The sequence below is a fragment of the Diospyros lotus genome, chromosome 2 (assembly GCF_014633365.1).
Source record: "Diospyros lotus cultivar Yz01 chromosome 2, ASM1463336v1, whole genome shotgun sequence".
NCBI classification, from domain to species: domain Eukaryota; kingdom Viridiplantae; phylum Streptophyta; class Magnoliopsida; order Ericales; family Ebenaceae; genus Diospyros; species Diospyros lotus.
Genome location: NC_068339.1, coordinates 30296258 through 30313004, shown reverse-complemented (window position 1 = coordinate 30313004; position 16747 = coordinate 30296258).

Below are 16747 nucleotides of genomic sequence, written 5' to 3'. Positions count from 1 at the left end.
AGTAGAATACCTGAAGGAAGAATAAGACAACTTTCTTACAATCAACGAAATCTCCAAATTTGCTAATTTGATTTTGACGATTCAAATCCATGTTGAACACGACATTTTGATACACAAAATACTCTAATGAAAGTCCAAATTCCAATTTCGGGTTATTTGGAAACTTGTGTTTTAGCCATGGGTCCGTAGTAGAACACCTTAAGGAAGAATAAGACATGTTTGTTACAATCAAGGATATCTCGAAATTGACTAATTTGATTTTGACGATTCCAAAACCATGTGAAAGAGGACATTTTGATGCACAAACTACTCTAATAAAAGTCTAAATTCCAATTTTGGGTTACTTTGGAAACTTGGGTTTTAGCCATGGGTCCATAGTAGAACACCTTAAGGAAGAATAAGACAACTTTCTTACAATCAACGATATCTCCAAATCGGCTAATTTGATTTTGGCGATTCCAAATCCATGTGATAGAAGTCATTTTGATACACAAAATACTGTAATGAAAGTCCAAATTCCAATTTCGGGTTATTTTGGAAATTTGGGTTTTAGCCAAGGGTCCATAGTAGAACACCTTAAGGAAGAATAAGACAACTTTCTTACAATCAACGATATCTCCAAATCGGCTAATTTGATTTTGGCGATTCCAAATCCATGTGATAGAAGTCATTTTGATACACAAAATACTGTAATGAAAGTCCAAATTCCAATTTCGGGTTATTTTGAAAATTTTGGTTTTAGCCATGGGTCCATAGTAGAATACTTCCGGGAAGAATAAGACAACTTTCTTACAATCAATGATATCTCCAAATTGGCTAATTTGATTTTGACGATTCCAAATCCATGTAGAACATGACATTTTGATACACAAAATACTCTAATGAAAGTCTAAATTCCAATTTCGGGGTATTTTGGAAACTTGTGTTTTAGCCATGGGTCCATAGTACAACACCTTAAGGAAGAATAAGACAACTTTCTTACAATCATCGATATCTCCAAATTGGCTAATTTGATTTTGACGATTCCAAATCAATGTTGAAGAGGACATTTTGATACAGAAAATACTCTAATAAAAGTCTAAATTCCAATTTCGGATTATTTTGAAAATTTTGGTTTTAGCCATGGGTCCATAGTAGAATACCTTCGGGAAGAATAAGATAACTTTCTTACAATCAACGATATCTCCAAATTGGATAATTTGATTTTGACGATTCCAAATCCATGTTGAAGATGACATTTTGATACACAAAATACTCTAATGAAAGTCCAATTTCCAATTTCGGGTTATTTGGGAAACTTGTGTTTTAGCCATGGGTCCATAGTAAAACTCCTTAAGGAAGAATAAGAGATGTTTGTTACAATCAATGATATCTCGAAATTGACTAAATTGATTTTGACTATTGGAGAACCATGTGATGACGACATTTTGATACACAAAATACTCTAATGAAAGTCCAAATTCCAATTTCGGGTTATTTTGGAAACTTGTGTTTTAGCCATGGGTCCATAGTACAACACCTTAAAGAAGAATAAGACAACTTTCTTACAATCAACGATATCTCCAAATCGGCAAATTTGATTTTGGCGATTCCAAATCCATGTGAAAGAAGTCATTTTGATACACAAAATACTGTAATGAAAGTCCAAATTCCAATTTCGGGTTATTTTGGAAACTTGGGTTTTAGCCATGGGTCCATAGTAGAACACCTTAACGAAGAATAAGACAACTTTCTTACAATCAACGATATCTCCAAATTGGCTAATTTGATTTTGACGATTCCAAATCCATGTTGAAGATGACATTTTGATACAAAAAATACTCTAATGAAAGTCCAAATGCCAATTTCGGATTATTTTGGAAACATTGGTTTTAGCCATGCGTCCATAGTAGAATACCTTAAGGAAGAATAAGACAACTTTCTTACAATCAACGATATCTCCAAATTTTCTACTTTGATTTTGACAATTCCAAATCCATGTTGAACACGACATTTTGATACATAAAATAATCTAATGAAAGTCCAAATTCCAATTTCGGGTTATTTGGAAACTTGTGTTTTAGCAATGGGTCCATAGTAGAACACCTAAAGGAAGAATAAGACAACTTTCTTACAATCAACGATATCTCCAAATCGGCTAATTTGATTTTGGCGATTCCAAATCCATGTGAAAGAAGTCATTTTGATAAACAAAATACTGTAATGAAAGTCCAAATTCCAATTTCGGGATATTTTGGAAACTTGTGTTTTAGCCATGGGTCCATAGTAGAACACCTTAAGGAAGAATAAGACAACTTTCTTACAATCAACGATATCTCCAAATTGGCTAATTTGATTTTGACGATTCCAAATCCATGTTGGAGATGACATTTTGATACAAAAAATACTCTAATGAAAGTCCAAATTCCAATTTCGGATTATTTTGGAAACATTGGTTTTAGCCATGGGTCCATAGTAGAACACCTAAAGGAAGAATAAGACAACTTTCTTACAATCAACGATATCTCCAAATCGGCTAATTTGATTTTGGCGATTCCGAATCCATGTGAAAGAAGTCATTTTGATAAACAAAATACTGTAATGAAAGTCCAAATTCCAATTTTGGGTTATTTTGGAAACTTGTGTTTTAGCCATGGGTCCATAGTAGAACACCTAAAGGAAGAATAAGACAACTTTCTTACAATCAACGATATCTCCAAATCGGCTAATTTGATTTTGGCGATTCCAAATCCATGTGAAAGAAGTCATTTTGATAAACAAAATACTGTAATGACAGTCCAAATTCCAATTTCGGGTTATTATGGAAACTTGGGTTTTAGCCATGGGTCCATAGTACAACACCTTAAAGAAGAATAAGACAACTTTCTTACAATCAACGATATCTCCAAATCGGTTAATTTGATTTTGGCGATTCCAAATCCATGTGATAGAAGCCATTTTGATACACAAAATACTGTAATGAAAGTCCAAATTCCAATTTCGGGTTATTTTGGAAACTTGGGTTTTAGCCATGGGTCCATAGTAGAACACCTTAAGGAAGAATAAGACAACTTTCTTACAATCAACGATATCTCCAAATTGGCTAATTTGATTTTGACGATTCCAAATCCATGTTGAAGATGACATTTTGATACAAAAAATACTCTAATGAAAGTCCAAATTCCAATTTCGGATTATTTTGGAAACATTGGTTTTAGCCATGCGTCCATAGTAGAATACCTTAAGGAAGAATAAGACAACTTTCTTACAATCAACGATATCTCCAAATTTTCTACTTTGATTTTGACAATTCCAAATCCATGTGAAAGACGACATTTTGCTACACAAAATACTCTAACGAAAGTCCAAATTCGAATTTCGGGTTACTTTGGAAACTTATTTTTTGGCCGTGGGTCCACAGTAGAACTCCTTAAGGAAGAATAAGACAACTTTCTTACAAGAAAGGATATCTCCGAATTGGCTAATTTGATTTTAGCGATTCCAAATCCATGTGAAAGAAGTCATTTTAATACCCAAAATACTGTAATGAAAGTCCAAATTTCAATTTCGGGTTATTTTGGAAACTTGGGTTTTAGCCATGGGTCCATAGTAGAATACCTTAAGGAAGAATAAGACAACTTTCTTACAAGAAAGGATATCTGTAAATTGGCTAATTTGATTTTGTCGATTCGAAATCCATGTGAAAGAAGTCATTTTGATACACAAAATGCTGTAATGAAAGTCCAAATTCCAATTTCGGGTTATTTTGGAAACTTGTGTTTTAGCCATGGGTCCATAGTAGAACACCTAAAGGAAGAATAAGACAACTTTCTTACAATCAACGATATCTCCAAATCGGCAAATTGGATTTTGGCGATTCCAAATCCATGTTAAAGAAGTCATTTTGATACACAAAATACTGTAATGAAAGTCCAAATTCCAATTTCGGGTTATTTTGGAAACTTGGGTTTTAGCCATGGGTCCATAGTAGAACACCTTAAGGAAGAATAAGACAACTTTCTTACAATCAACAATATCTCCAAATTTGCTAATTTGATTTTGACGATACCAAATCCATTTTGAACACGACATTTTGATACACAAAATACTCTAATGAAAGTCCAAATTCCAATTTCGGGTTATTTGGAAACTTGTGTTTTAGCCATGGGTCCATAGTAGAACACCTTAAGGAAGAATAAGACATGTTTGTTACAATCAAGGATATCGTGAAATTGACTAATTTGATTTTGACTATTACAAAACCATGTGAAAGAGGACATTTTGATGCAAGTACTACTCTATTAAAAGTCTAAATTCCAATTTCGGATTATTTTGGAAAGTTGGGTTTTAGGCATGGGTCCATAGTAGAACACCTTAAGGAAGAATAAGACAACTTCCTTACCATTAAAGATATCTCCAAATTGGCTAATTTGATTTTGGCGATTCCAAATCCATGTGAAAGAAGTCATTTTGATACACAAAATACTCTAATGAAAGTCCAGATTCCAAATTCGGGTTATTTCGGAAACTTGGGTTTTAGCCATGGGTCCATAGTAGAACACCTTAAGGAAGAATAAGACCACTTTCTTACAATCAACGATATCTCCAAATTGGCTAATTTGATTTTGACGATTCCATATCAATGTTGAAGAGGACATTTTGATACATAAACTACTCTAATAACAGTCTAAATTCCAATTTCGGATTATTTTGGAAACTTTGGTTTTAGCCATGCGTCCATAGTAGAATACCTGAAGGAAGAATAAGACAACTTTCTTACAATCAACCATATCTCCAAATTTGCTACTTTGATTTTGACGATTCCAAATCCATGTAGAACATGACATTTTGATACACAAAATACTCTAATGAAAGTCTAAATTCCAATTTCGGGGTATTTTGGAAACTTGTGCTTTAGCCATGGGTCCATAGTAGAACACCTTAAGGAAGAATAAGACAACTTTCTTACAATCAACGATATCTCCAAATTGGCTAATTTGATTTTGATGATTCCAAATCAATGTTGAAGAGGACATTTTGATACAGAAAATACTCTAATAAAAGTCTAAATTACAATTTCGGATTATTTTGAAAATTTTTGTTTTAGCCATGGGTCCATAGTAGAATACCTTCGGGAAGAATAAGACAACTTTCTTACAATCAATGATATCACCAAATTGGATAATTTGATTTTGACGATTCCAAATCCATGTTGAAGATGACATTTTGATACACAAAATACTCCAATGAAAGTCCAAATTCCAATTTCGGGTTATTTGGGAAACTTGTGTTTTAGCCATGGGTCCATAGTAAAACTCCTTAAGGAAGAATAAGAGATGTTTGTTACAATCAATGATATCTCGAAATTGACTAATTTGATTTTGACTATTCGAGAACCATGTGATGACGACATTTTGATACACAAAATACTCTAATGAAAGTCCAAATTCCAATTTCGGGTTATTTTGGAAACTTGTGTTTTAGCCATGGGTCCATAGTACAACACCTTAAAGAAGAATAAGACAACTTTCTTACAATCAACGATATCTCCAAATCGGCTAATTTGATTTTGGCGATTCCAAATCCATGTGATAGAAGTCATTTTGACACACAAAATACTGTAATGAATGTCCAAATTCCAATTTCGGGTTATTTTGGAAACTTGGGTTTTAGCCATGGGTCCATAGTAGAACACCTTAAGGAAGAATGAGACAACTTTGTTACAATCAACGATATCTTCAAATTGGCTAATTTGATTTTGACGATTCCAAATCCATGGTGAAGATGACATTGTGATACAAAAAATACTCTAATGAAAGTCCAAATTCCAATTTCGGATTATTTTGGAAACATTGGTTTTAGCCATGCGTCCATAGTAGAATACCTTAAGGAAGAAAAAGACAACTTTGTTACAATCAACGATATCTCCAAATTTTCTACTTTGAATTTGACGATTCCAAATCCATGTTGAACACGACATTTTGATACACAAAATACTCTAATGAAAGTCCAAATTCCAATTTCCGGTTATTTGGAAACTTGTGTTTTAGCCATGGGTCCATAGTAGAACACCTAAAGGAAGAATAAGACAACTTTCTTACAATCAACGATATCTCCAAATCGGCTAATTTGATTTTGGCGATTCCAAATCCATGTGAAAGAAGTCATTTTGATACACAAAATACTGTAATGAAGGTCTAAATTCCAAATTCGGGTTATTTCGGAAACTTGGGTTTTAGCCATGGGTCCATAGTAGAACACCTTAAGGAAGAATAAGACCACTTTCTTACAATCAACGATATCTCCAAATTGGCTAATTTGATTTTGACGATTCCAAATCAAGGTTGAAGATGACATTTTGAAACTCAAAATACTCTAATGAAAGTCCAAATTCCAATTTTGGGTTATTTTGGAAACTTGTGTTTTAGCCATGGGTCCATAGTAGAACACCTTAAGGAAGAATAAGACAACTTTCTTACAATCAACGATATCTCAAAATTGGCTAATTTGATTTTGACGATTCCAAATCCATGTTGAAGGTGACATTTTGATACAAAAAATACTCTAATGAAAGTCCAAATTCCAATTTCGGATTATTTTGGAAACTTTGGTTTTAGCCATGCGTCCATAGTAGAATACCTGAAGGAAGAATAAGACAACTTTCTTACAATCAACGATATCTCCAAATTTGCTAATTTGATTTTGACGATTCCAAATCCATGTTGAACACGACATTTTAATACACAAAATACTCTAATGAAAGTCCAAATTCCAATTTCGGGTTATTTGGAAACTTGTGTTTTAGCCATGGGTCCGTAGTAGAACACCTTAAGGAAGAATAAGACATGTTTGTTACAATCAAGGATATCTCGAAATTGACTAATTTGATTTTGACGATTCCAAAACCATGTGAAAGACGACATTTTGATACACAAACTACTCTAATAAAAGTCTAAATTCCAATTTCGGATTATTTTGGAAAGTTGGGTTTTAGGCATGGGTCCAGAGTAGAACACCTTAAGGAAGAATAAGACAACTTCCTTACCATCAACGATATCTCCAAATTGGCTAATTTGATTTTGGCGATTCCAAATCCATATGAAAGAAGTCATTTTGATACACAAAATACTCTAATGAAAGTCCAAATTCCAATTTCGGGGTATTTTGGAAACTTGTGTTTTAGCCATGGGTCCATAGTAGAACACCTTAAGGAAGAATAAGACAACTTTCTTACAATCAACGATATCTCCAAATTGGCTAATTTGATTTTGACGATTCCTAATCCATGTGAAAGAAGTCATTTTGATACACAAAATACTCTAATGAAAGTCCAAATTCCAATTTTGGGGTATTTTGGAAACTTGTGTTTTAGCCATGGGTCCAGAGTAGAACACCTTAAGGAAGAATAAGACAACTTTCTTACAATCAACGATATCTCCAAATTGGCTAATTTGATTTTGACGATTCCAAATCCATGTTGAACCCGACATTTTGATACACAAAATACTCTAATGAAAGTCTAAATTCCAATTTCGGGTTATTTGGAAACTTGTGTTTTAGCCATGGGTCCATAGTAGAACACCTTAAGGAAGAATAAGACATGTTTGTTACAATCAAGGATATCTCGAAATTGACTAATTTGATTTTAACGATTAGAAAACCATGTGAAAGACGACATTTTGATACACAAACTACTCTAATAATAGTCTAAATTCCAATTTCGGATTATTTTGGAAAGTTGGGTTTTAGGCATGGGTCCAGAGTAGAACACCTTAAGGAAGAATAAGACAACTTCCTTACCATCAACGATATCTCCAAATTGGCTAATTTGATTTTGGCGATTCCAAATCCATGTGAAAGAAGTCATTTTGATACACAAAATACTCTAATGTAAGTCCAAATTCCAATTTCGGGGTATTTTGGAAACTTGTGTTTTAGCCATGGGTCCATAGTAGAACACCTTAAGGAAGAATAAAACAACTTTCTTACAATCAAAGATATCTCCAAATTGGCTAATTTGATTTTGACGATTCCAAATCCATGTTGAAGTTGACATTTTGATACAAAAAATACTCTAATGAAAGTCCAAATTCATATTTCGGATTATTTTCTAAACTTTGGTTTTAGCCATGCGTCCATAGTAGAATACCTGAAGGAAGAATAAGACAACTTTCTTACAATCAACCATATCTCCAAATTTGCTACTTTGATTTAGACGATTCCAAATCCATGTTGAACACGACATTTTGATACACAAAATACTCTAATGAAAGTCCAAATTCCAATTTCTGATTATTTGGAAACTTGTGTTTTAGCCATGGGTCCATAGTAAAACTCCTTAAGGAAGAATAAGAGATGTTTGTTACAATCAATGATATCTCGAAATTGACTAATTTGATTTTGACTATTCGAGAACCATGTGATGACGACATTTTGATTCACAAAATACTCTAATGAAAGTCCAAATTCCAATTTCGGGTTATTTTGGAAACTTGTGTTTTAGCCATGGGTCCATAGTACAACACCTTAAAGAAGAATAAGACAACTTTCTTGCAATCAACGATATCTCCAAATTGGCTAATTTGATTTTGAAGATTCCAAATCCATGTGAAAGAAGTCATTTTGATACACAAAATACTCTAATGAAAGTCCAAATTCCAATTTCGCGGTATTTTGGAAACTTGTGTTTTAGCCATGGGTCCATAGTAGAACAACTTAAGGAAGAATAAGACAACTTTCTTACAATCAACGATATCTCCAAATTGGCTAATTTGATTTAGACGATTCCAAATCAATGTTGAAGAGGACATTTTGATACAAAAAATACTCTAATAAAAGTCTAAATTCCAATTTCGGATTATTTTGAAAATTTTGGTTTTAGCCATGGGTCCATAGTAGAATACCTTCGGGAAGAATAAGACAACTTTCTTACAATCAACGATATCTCCAAATTGGATATTTTGATTTTGACGATTCCAAATCCATGTTGAAGATGACATTTTGATAGCCAAAATACTCTAATGAAAGTCCAAATTCCAATTTCGGGTTATTTGGGAAACTTGTGTTTTAGCCATGGATCCATAGTAAAACTCCTTAAGGAAGAATAAGAGATGTTTGTTACAATCGATGATATCTCGAAATTGACTAATTTGATTTTGACTATTCGATAACCATGTGATGACGACATTTTGATACACAAAATACTCTAATGAAAGTCCAAATTCCAATTTTGAGTTCTTTTGAAAACTTGTGTTTTAGCCATGGGTCCATAGTACAACACCTTAAAGAAGAATAAGACAACTTTCTTACAATCAACGATATCTCCAAATCGGCTAATTTGATTTTGGCGATTCCAAATCCATGTGAAAGAAGTCATTTTGATACACAAAATACTGTAATGAAAGTCCAAATTCCAATTTCGGGTTATTTTGGAAACTTGGGTTTTAGCCATGGCTTAAGGAAGAATAAGACAACTTTCTTACAATCAACGATATCTCCAAATTGGCTAATTTGATTTTGGCGATTCCAAATCCATGTGAAAGAAGTCATTTTGATACACAAAATACTCTAATGAAAGTTTAAATTCCAAATTCGGGTTATTTCGGAAACTTGGGTTTTAGCCATGGGTCCATAGTAGAACACCTTAAGGAAGTATAAGACCACTTTCTTACAATCAACGATATCTCCAAATTGGCTAATTTGATTTTGACGATTCCAAATCAAGGTTGAAGATGACATTTTGAAACACAAAATACTCTAATGAAAGTTCAAATTCCAATTTCGGGTTATTTTGGAAACTTGTGTTTTAGCCATGGGTCCATAGTAGAACACCTTAAGGAAGAATAAGACAACTTTCTTACAATCAACGATATCTCCAAATTGGCTAATTTGATTTTGATGATTCCAAATCCATGTTGAAGGTGACATTTTGATACAAAAAATACTCTAATGTAAGTCCAAATTCCAATTTCGGATTATTTTGGAAACTTTGGTTTTAGCCATGCGTCCATAGTAGAATACCTGAAGGAAGAATAAGACAACTTTCTTACAATCAACGATATCTCCAAATTTGCTAATTTGATTTTGACGATTCAAATCCATGTTGAACACGACATTTTGATACGCAAAATACTCTAATGAAAGTCCAAATTCCAATTTCGGGTTATTTGGAAACTTGTGTTTTAGCCATGGGTCCGTAGTAGAACACCTTAAGGAAGAATAAGACATGTTTGTTACAATCAAGGATATCTCGAAATTGACTAATTTGATTTTGACGATTCCAAAACCATGTGAAAGAGGACATTTTGATGCACAAACTACTCTAATAAAAGTCTAAATTCCAATTTCGGGTTACTTTGGAAACTTGGGTTTTTGCCATGGGTCCATAGTAGAACACCTTAAGGAAGAATAAGACAACTTTCTTACAATCAACGATATCTCCAAATCGGCTAATTTGATTTTGGCGATTCCAAATCCATGTGATAGAAGTCATTTTGATACACAAAATACTGTAATGAAAGTCCAAATTCCAATTTCGGGTTATTTTGGAAATTTGGGTTTTAGCCAAGGGTCCATAGTAGAACACCTTAAGGAAGAATAAGACAACTTTCTTACAATCAACGATATCTCCAAATCGGCTAATTTGATTTTGGCGATTCCAAATCCATGTGATAGAAGTCATTTTGATACACAAAATACTGTAATGAAAGTCCAAATTCCAATTTCGGGTTATTTTGAAAATTTTGGTTTTAGCCATGGGTCCATAGTAGAATACTTCCGGGAAGAATAAGACAACTTTCTTACAATCAACGATATCTCCAAATTGGCTAATTTGATTTTGACGATTCCAAATCCATGTTGAAGATGAGATTTTGATACACAAAATACTCTAATGAAAGTCTAAATTCCAATTTCGGGGTATTTTGGAAACTTGTGTTTTAGCCATGGGTCCATAGTACAACACCTTAAGGAAGAATAAGACAACTTTCTTACAATCATCGATATCTCCAAATTGGCTAATTTGATTTTGACGATTCCAAATCAATGTTGATGAGGACATTTTGATACAGAAAATACTCTAATAAAAGTCTAAATTCCAATTTCGGATTATTTTGAAAATTTTGGTTTTAGCCATGGGTCCATAGTAGAATACCTTCGGGAAGAATAAGATAACTTTCTTACAATCAACGATATCTCCAAATTGGATAATTTGATTTTGACGATTCCAAATCCATGTTGAAGATGACATTTTGATACACAAAATACTCCAATAACAGTCTAAATTCCAATTTCGGATTATTTTGGAAACTTTGGTTTTAGCCATGCGTCCATAGTAGAATACCTGAAGGAAGAATAAGACAACTTTCTTACAATCAACCATATCTCCAAATTTTCTACTTTGATTTTGACAATTCCAAATCCATGTGAAAGACGACATTTTGCTACACAAAATACTCTAATGAAAGTCCAAATTCCAATTTCGGATTACTTTGGAAACTTGTTTTTTAGCCGTGGGTCCACAGTAGAACTCCTTAAGGAAGAATAAGACAACTTTCTTACAAGAAAGGATATCTCCGAATTGGCTAATTTGATTTTGGCGATTCCAAATCCATGTTGAAGAAGTCATTTTAATACCCAAAATACTGTAATGAAAGTCCAAATTTCAATTTCGGGTTATTTTGGAAACTTGGGTTTTAGCCATGGGTCCATAGTAGAATACCTTAAGGAAGAATAAGACAACTTTCTTACAAGAAAGGATATCTCTAAATTGGCTAATTTGATTTTGTCGATTCGAAATCCATGTGAAAGAAGTCATTTTGATACACAAAATGCTGTAATGAAAGTCCAAATTCCAATTTCTGGTTATTTTGGAAACTTGGGTTTTAGCCATGGGTCCATAGTAGAATACCTTAAGGAAGAATAAGACAACTTTCTTACAATCAACGATATCTCCAAATTGGCTAATTTGATTTTGGCGATTCCAAATCCATGTGAAAGAAGTCATTTTGATACACAAAATACTCTAATGAAAGTCTAAATTCCAAATTCGGGTTATTTCGGAAACTTGGGTTTTAGGCATGGGTCCATAGTAGAACACCTTAAGGAAGAATAAGACCACTTTCTTACAATCAACGATATCTCCAAATTGGCTAATTTGATTTTGACGATTCCAAATCAAGGTTGAAGATGACATTTTGAAACACAAAATACTCTAATGAAAGTCCAAATTCCAATTTCGGGTTATTTTGGAAACTTGTGTTTTAGCCATGGGTCCATAGTAGAACACCTTAAGGAAGAATAAGACAACTTTCTTACAATCAACGATATCTCCAAATTGGCTAATTTGATTTTGACGATTCCAAATCCATGTTGAAGATGACATTTTGATACAAAAAATACTCTAATGAAAGTCCAAATTCCAATTTCGGATTATTTTGGAAACTTTGGGTTTAGCCATGCGTCCATAGTAGAATACCTGAAGGAAGAATAAGACAACTTTCTTACAATCAACCATATCTCCAAATTTGCTACTTTGATTTTGACGATTCCAAATCCATGTTGAACACGACATTTTGATACACAAAATACTCTAATGAAAGTCCAAATTCCAATTTCTGATTATTTGAAAACTTGTGTTTTAGCCATGGGTCCATAGTAGAACACCTAAAGGAAGAATAAGACAACTTTCTTACAATCAACGATATCTCCAAATCGGCAAATTGGATTTTGGCGATTCCAAATCCATGTTAAAGAAGTCATTTTGATACACAAAATACTGTAATGAAAGTCCAAATTCCAATTTCGGGTTATTTTGGAAACTTGGGTTTTAGCCATGGGTCCATAGTAGAACACCTTAAGGAAGAATAAGACAACTTTCTTACAATCAACAATATCTCCAAATTTGCTAATTTGATTTTGACGATACCAAATCCATGTTGAACACGACATTTTGATACACAAAATACTCTAATGAAAGTCCAAATTCCAATTTCGGGTTATTTGGAAACTTGTGTTTTAGCCATGGGTCCATAGTAGAACACCTTAAGGAAGAATAAGACATGTTTGTTACAATCAAGGATATCATGAAATTGACTAATTTGATTTTGACTATTACAAAACCATGTGAAAGAGGACATTTTGATGCAAGTACTACTCTATTAAAAGTCTGAATTCCAATTTCGGATTATTTTGGAAAGTTGGGTTTTAGGCATGGGTCCATAGTAGAACACCTTAAGGAAGAATAAGACAACTTCCTTACCATTAAAGATATCTCCAAATTGGCTAATTTGATTTTGGCGATTCCAAATCCATGTGAAAGAAGTCATTTTGATACACAAAATACTCTAATGAAAGTCCAGATTCCAAATTCGGGTTATTTCGGAAACTTGGGTTTTAGCCATGGGTCCATAGTAGAACACCTTAAGGAAGAATAAGACCACTTTCTTACAATCAATGATATCTCCAAATTGGCTAATTTGATTTTGACGATTCCATATCAATGTTGAAGAGGACATTTTGATACATAAAATACTCTAATAACAGTCTAAATTCCAATTTCGGATTATTTTGGAAACTTTGGTTTTAGCCATGCGTCCATAGTAGAATACCTGAAGGAAGAATAAGACAACTTTCTTACAATCAACCATATCTCCAAATTTGCTACTTTGATTTTGACGATTCCAAATCCATGTTGAACATGACATTTTGATACACAAAATACTCTAATGAAAGTCTAAATTCCAATTTCGGGGTATTTCGGAAACTTGTGCTTTAGCCATGGGTCCATAGTAGAACACCTTAAGGAAGAATAAGACAACTTTCTTACAATCAACGATATCTCCAAATTGGCTAATTTGATTTTGATGATTCCAAATCAATGTTGAAGAGGACATTTTGATACAGAAAATACTCTAATAAAAGTCTAAATTACAATTTCGGATTATTTTGAAAATTTTTGTTTTAGCCACGGGTCCATAGTAGAATACCTTCGGGAAGAATAAGACAACTTTCTTACAATCAATGATATCACCAAATTGGATAATTTGATTTTGACGATTCCAAATCCATGTTGAAGATGACATTTTGATACACAAAATACTCCAATGAAAGTCCAAATTCCAATTTCGGGTTATTTGGGAAACTTGTGTTTTAGCCATGGGTCCATAGTAAAACTCCTTAAGGAAGAATAAGAGATGTTTGTTACAATCAATGATATCTCGAAATTGACTAATTTGATTTTGACTATTCGAGAACCATGTGATGACGACATTTTGATACACAAAATACTCTAATGAAAGTCCAAATTCCAATTTCGGGTTATTTTGGAAACTTGTGTTTTAGCCATGGGTCCATAGTACAACACCTTAAAGAAGAATAAGACAACTTTCTTACAATCAACGATATCTCCAAATCGGCTAATTTGATTTTGGCGATTCCAAATCCATGTGATAGAAGTCATTTTGATACACAAAATACTGTAATGAATGTCCAAATTCCAATTTCGGGTTATTTTGGAAACTTGGGTTTTAGCCATGGGTCCATAGTAGAACACCTTAAGGAAGAATGAGACAACTTTGTTACAATCAACGATATCTTCAAATTGGCTAATTTGATTTTGACGATTCCAAATCCATGGTGAAGATGACATTTTGATACAAAAAATACTCTAATGAAAGTCCAAATTCCAATTTCGGATTATTTTGGAAACATTGGTTTTAGCCATGCGTCCATAGTAGAATACCTTAAGGAAGAAAAAGACAACTTTGTTACAATCAACGATATCTCCAAATTTTCTACTTTGAATTTGACGATTCCAAATCCATGTTGAACACGACATTTTGATACACAAAATACTCTAATGAAAGTCCAAATTCCAATTTCCGGTTATTTGGAAACTTGTGTTTTAGCCATGGGTCCATAGTAGAACACCTAAAGGAAGAATAAGACAACTTTCTTACAATCAACGATATCTCCAAATCGGCTAATTTGATTTTGGCGATTCCAAATCCATGTGAAAGAAGTCATTTTGATACACAAAATACTGTAATGAAGGTCTAAATTCCAAATTCGGGTTATTTCGGAAACTTGGGTTTTAGCCATGGGTCCATAGTAGAACACCTTAAGGAAGAATAAGACCACTTTCTTACAATCAACGATATCTCCAAATTGGCTAATTTGATTTTGACGATTCCAAATCAAGGTTGAAGATGACATTTTGAAACTCAAAATACTCTAATGAAAGTTCAAATTCCAATTTCGGGTTATTTTGGAAACTTGTGTTTTAGCCATGGGTCCATAGTAGAACACCTTAAGGAAGAATAAGACAACTTTCTTACAATCAACGATATCTCCAAATTGGCTAATTTGATTTTGATGATTCCAAATCCATGTTGAAGGTGACATTTTGATACAAAAAATACTCTAATGAAAGTCCAAATTCCAATTTCGGATTATTTTGGAAACTTTGGTTTTAGCCATGCGTCCATAGTAGAATACCTGAAGGAAGAATAAGACAACTTTCTTACAATCAACGATATCTCCAAATTTGCTAATTTGATTTTGACGATTCAAATCCATGTTGAACACGACATTTTGATACACAAAATACTCTAATGAAAGTCCAAATTCCAATTTCGGGTTATTTGGAAACTTGTGTTTTAGCCATGGGTCCGTAGTAGAACACCTTAAGGAAGAATAAGACATGTTTGTTACAATCAAGGATATCTCGAAATTGACTAATTTGATTTTGACGATTCCAAAACCATGTGAAAGACGACATTTTGATACACAAACTACTCTAATAAAAGTCTAAATTCCAATTTCGGATTATTTTGGAAAGTTGGGTTTTAGGCATGGGTCCAGAGTAGAACACCTTAAGGAAGAATAAGACAACTTCCTTACCATCAACGATATCTCCAAATTGGCTAATTTGATTTTGGCGATTCCAAATCCATGTGAAAGAAGTCATTTTGATACACAAAATACTCTAATGAAAGTCCAAATTCCAATTTCGGGTTATTTTGGAAACTTGTGTTTTAGCCATGGGTCCATAGTAGAACACCTTAAGGAAGAATAAGACAACTTTCTTACAATCAACGATATCTCCAAATCGGCTAATTTGATTTTGGCGATTCCAAATCCATGTGATAGAAGTCATTTTGATACACAAAATACTGTAATGAAAGTCCAAATTCCAATTTCGGGTTATTTTGGAAATTTGGGTTTTAGCCAAGGGTCCATAGTAGAACACCTTAAGGAAGAATAAGACAACTTTCTTACAATCAACGATATCTCCAAATCGGCTAATTTGATTTTGGCGATTCCAAATCCATGTGATAGAAGTCATTTTGATACACAAAATACTGTAATGAAAGTCCAAATTCCAATTTCGGGTTACTTTGGAAATTTGGGTTTTAGCCAAGGGTCCATAGTAGAACACCTTAAGGAAGAATACGACAACTTTCTTACAATCAACGATATCTCCAAATCGGCTAATTTGATTTTGGCGATTCCAAATCCATGTGATAGAAGTCATTTTGATACACAAAATACTGTAATGAAAGTCCAAATTCCAATTTCGGGTTATTTTGAAAATTTTGGTTTTAGCCATGGGTCCATAGTAGAATACTTCCGGGAAGAATAAGACAACTTTCTTACAATCAACGATATCTCCAAATTGGCTAATTTGATTTTGACGATTCCAAATCCATGTTGAAGATGAGATTTTGATACACAAAATACTCTAATGAAAGTCTAAATTCCAATTTCG